This window comes from Anabas testudineus, chromosome 5 (genome assembly GCF_900324465.2).
Source record: "Anabas testudineus chromosome 5, fAnaTes1.2, whole genome shotgun sequence".
In the NCBI taxonomy this organism is placed as follows: domain Eukaryota; kingdom Metazoa; phylum Chordata; class Actinopteri; order Anabantiformes; family Anabantidae; genus Anabas; species Anabas testudineus.
The window spans coordinates 3,947,476-3,952,102 of record NC_046614.1 but is presented as its reverse complement, the minus strand read 5'-3'; positions in this window follow the sequence as shown (position 1 = coordinate 3,952,102).

The following is a 4,627-nucleotide window of genomic DNA, read 5'->3' as shown; positions in this document are numbered from 1 at the left end:
GGGCAGCTATACAGCATTTACTAAATACTGTAGACTAGTAATTATAAAGGTGTATAAAATGAATAGTGCTAAGGTATCTCAAAATTGGATGGATGTGCTATGAACTAAATGATAGAGAAGGGACCAGAAGACATAAAACCACTTTGGAGTGTGTTCTGTGTGTGTGTCTCTAACCCTTAAGCCACTACAGGAGCCATGCTATTAGATGTTAAAGAACTTTATCAGAACTTGATCTGTTGCTTGCTGGGTTGCCAAGCAGCCAAAGATTCAGAGTGAGATTATAACCCTGCATTTCTTTTGTTGACAAGTGCAAAATAAATTCCACCCTTTTATTCTGACCTGCTGTCACTCATGCTCTGAAGAAGGCTTTAAGCTGAAACAAGTCAGTAGATTCTATATAAAGATACATCAAGTATTTAAAGGAGTAACACATTTTTCTGGATCTGGAATTTCAGTGCATCTGTTCTCTCTGCATATTTTCTGTGCTTGCTCTATCTGTGTCAGTGTGGACATCTGAATCTGCTGAGTTACACTGAACGGATGCTCCCTCCCACTTTGCAGTATTGACTTATGGTCCTCCCCCTCTGCGTTTGCTTACAGGCTATAAAAGCCACAGTGTATCCTGACCGCTATCCTGCAGAGGGGTTTGAGGAAACCAAGAGTTCTATCCTCGCCTTCCATTATATGTGAGTAATAAGTATGCTGTGTCTTTTATTTATTTATATAGTGTGTTTTATGGACATTAACGTGCATCTATTGTGTCTTTTGTGCCTTTTACCGCAACTCTGCAGAAGCAGATGACTCAGCTTTCAAGGATCAGTGAGCAGTGCAATAGCATCTCTTGCCTGTGAGAAAAGAAAAGAAACTCTATACATCTAACAACGAACCAAACTGTCTGTGTTCAGACTCATTTTGATGCTGACAACACTGACATACAGCATGTGCTATTATTACGGATATACTGTAGAAGCAATTTGAGGTTTCTGGGCTGTTATACACTTGAAACTATGTAGCTATGCATCAACAATCAACAACATTCACTCAGGTTGCTTTCACGTCTTAGTGCGTTTGCTTTGGTCCGAATTAGAGGATGATTTTGTAGACTTGGAGCGTTTTCTTCCTAGTTCTGTTGCTTTTCAAAAGTCCAAGTGAACTAAAATGCATCATGTCGAATCACGTGAGAACGTTCTCTCCGCGTATTGGTCAGAAGTGTCTGCTGCAGAAAAAAAAGTAAATACGGGAAGAAGGTAAAATGTGTTGGACTACTGTATGTTTCTGTAACAGGAGTGAGATGATTTCACAATGAATGTTAACACAGGTTGGTCAACCCCTTCCATTATTGTTTATTACGTTACATCGCCTGCATAGTCATCAGACCCTGTGTCTGTGAGACACTTCGCCCCCTCACGTCTCCACGTTTGTCCGCGATTATTCAGGCAGCATGTCTGGAGGACCAGGAGGACCTCACCAGAATTCTCTAGATGATGCGGATCGAGACCACCGATTTAATCGATTTAAAGCATGTAGGTGTGAAAGCACCCTTAGATACTCTCCCTAATTATAAAAGTAGAAACGCGGCAAATCCTATATGTCAGTTGTTTTCCTGCTGACCTCAGTCATACTTTCTATTCAGTTTATACAGAGGGGGCTTTTGTGTGTTGTGCTGTGAGTCAGCAGACAGGGTCTTAAAATGTTTGGGGTTTGAATCTGTGGGGATGAGCTGGTTTTGAACTCTTTCCTCTTTTACTTATAACCTCTTCAGCCCCACTGGACCCACCACTGTGTCTATCTTTTTTTTTTTTCTCAAACCTACAATAATGCACACTTAAGTCTTTAGAAAGCAGGCAGTTGTTCCTTGTATGTCAGCCAGTGATTGAGAGAATGTGAGTTTGTGGCATCATGCACGGTTTTGCATGGTGTTCAGAGTTACCCAAGTACATGATTTGTGTGGGTGGATAAGATCAGGACAACCTGGAAAAACTGCAACAGAGAGAAGTGTTAAGCAATTTTCTAGTCTAAGTCTAATTAGCTGCTTCCTGTTTCTTATGCAGACCCTGCTTTCTCTTTGTAAGCTGCAACAATGACAAGAAACCTGCTGAAGAACCCCTATGGGGAAGGTATTGGTCTTTTTATTTATAAAGTATATTGCAGCCATGCAACTGAATGTTTCACTGGCGTGCAGAGATACTTTTCTGCAACAATTCCTGCTCAGTCTTGGAGAAATAGTTCAACATTCTGGGGACTAATAGTGATTACGTTTCTAGTTGAGTTATTTATTGTACAAATTTTACTATTTTAAATACAAGGCTATAGCAAAGGCAAAGATTGAGTGTCTTTTGTTGTCTCTTTAGTTTAATTGGGTTCCCATTATCTAGTTATAGGACTTCAAAATCGAATTTTAACTCTTTTACACAGAAATAGAGAGAATTCTCACACACAAACTTTTTCTTTATCTCCTTCATGTGTGGTTGAAATAGCCAATAAGAGATAGGCCCATTTACTATGTTCCCAAACAGCAAGTTCTAAATTGTGTATACAATCCTGAAAACTGCGTATTTCGTTTGTGGGTGTTTTGAGGGTGATCTACTAAGAAAAGTTAAAACCTTGTGATTGATAACAGGTGCATACAAGAGGGATGTGTTTCACTGGAGTTTTTAATGGAGAGATTAGAGAATGGCCAGTGTGAACAAAACACAAAATCTTTATTATTTGGTGCTGTAGCTATTATATATTCTTTAAGTATTACAAAAAGAAACACTTTGTGCAAAGCACGCTTACATAAGTCTCCAGAAATCAGCTACTGCGTAAATGTCCAATTTGGCCTCATTCAGTGCATCGATAGTGCTTGGAAACCAGAGTTGGCAGATCATATTGTAAGCGTAACACACAGACAAAGGTACATACTATCCTCTATTGCACTGACTGAATTAAATAAATGGCTTCCTTTTGACAGATGCAGGTGAAACCTACAGAAACTTTGTACTTCCTCTAGGCTGTGCATTTTCAGGTTAAGTCCCTCTCAACCATTAGCTGATCCAAGTAGGCCTTTGTATTGTGGAGCACTGCATGTTTAAGAGTGTGTCCCTTAGTAAATCACTTTGTGCTGAATTTTACACATTATCAAGTTTGCATGTGATTCTGCACACCTAAACCTTTAGTAAATCAGGGCATTAGTGCTAAGATCATTTTGTTAAAGTATAATTTCAAACTAAATCCTCGAATATAAGTTTACATTTGGAAACACAAAAAATAACATTAGGCCTGGTCTTGAGCCTCTTTGTCGCTGGTCAGATTGAATCTGCACTTAGACATAAACTAAGTAAAACCATACATAGTGAAAAAACATGATATGGCTATTGAGAGCTTGTGACTGCGCATTTCCCTTCCAGAGGATTTGGAATTCTGGGAGCTCACAGAGAATGGCGGGAACCAATGGAAGGTGGAGGATATGCCTGGAGACTGTGGTCACGACTTCTGCTACGAAGGAGTGACCAAGTACTTTGCAACCTCCTTTGAGTGAGTATTTACTACTTTATATGTGACTTTAGGAGTCTCAACAAGATTTAGTTTTTATTTCTCTATAGGTCAAAATTTGTGATTTGTCTGGACCACTGTTGTATTTAATGTGTCATAATCAATTGCTAATTCACTTATCAGTTTACACAATCATTAGTCATGAAATAATTGCAAGTAAAGTTCAGGTCAGCCTGTGCCACACAGGCAGTTTGAAAGCAAAATAAATGGCTCAACAGATATTCAAGGACACTTGGTTAGGGGACACGTCCATATGCAATTCTTTGTCTTTTTTATGAGGCACATTCTTGAGGCCTTTAGTAAATGGTAAATGGTAAATGGTCTGCACTTATATAGCGCTTTTCTACCTAGCTGGTACTCAAAGCGCTTTACACTGCTTCTCATTCACCCATTCACACACCGATGGCAGAGCTGCTATGCAGCTGACCTGACTCACCGGGGGCAACTAGGGGTTCAGTATCTTGCCCAAGGACACTTTGGCATGTGACGTGGCAGCTGGGAATCGAACCACCAATCCTGCGATTGGCAGTGAACTGCTCTACCTATTGAGCCACAGCCACCCCCCCTTTAGTAGTAAATGCTTATTGAGTTTTCCATCATTCTCGAGTCTTTCTGCAAGAGAATTTGTGCTGCCTGTATGGTGAACAAAGAAGAAAGAATCAATAAAAATTTTCAGCCACCCAGAGACGTCAAACATCAACTCAGTCTCTGGTGTCATGCACTGTGGAGCAGGGTTTCTTGAAAAATATCTCTGTATCTGGCTGCCTTCATTCTTTCCTTTATTCTGACCAGTCTTCCCATCCTTGACGTTGAAAAGCACTCCCCTAGCATGATGCTGCCACCACCATGCTTTGACATATTATTACTCAGATGGGAAGCAGTGCATGGTGTTTACCAGATATATTGCTTTAAACTCTTCTTCTAGCCTTACGTTTAGTTCATACGAACATAAAGAAACTACCTTTGGCCAAGCAAGTGCTAATTTCTAACAACTCTATAAATGCCTGGCACTCTTGTCCTTCTATCTTCTGAATCTTTGTTAGAATGACCATTGGGTTCCTGTTTAGCCAACTCTAGGAAGTTCATCCATTGA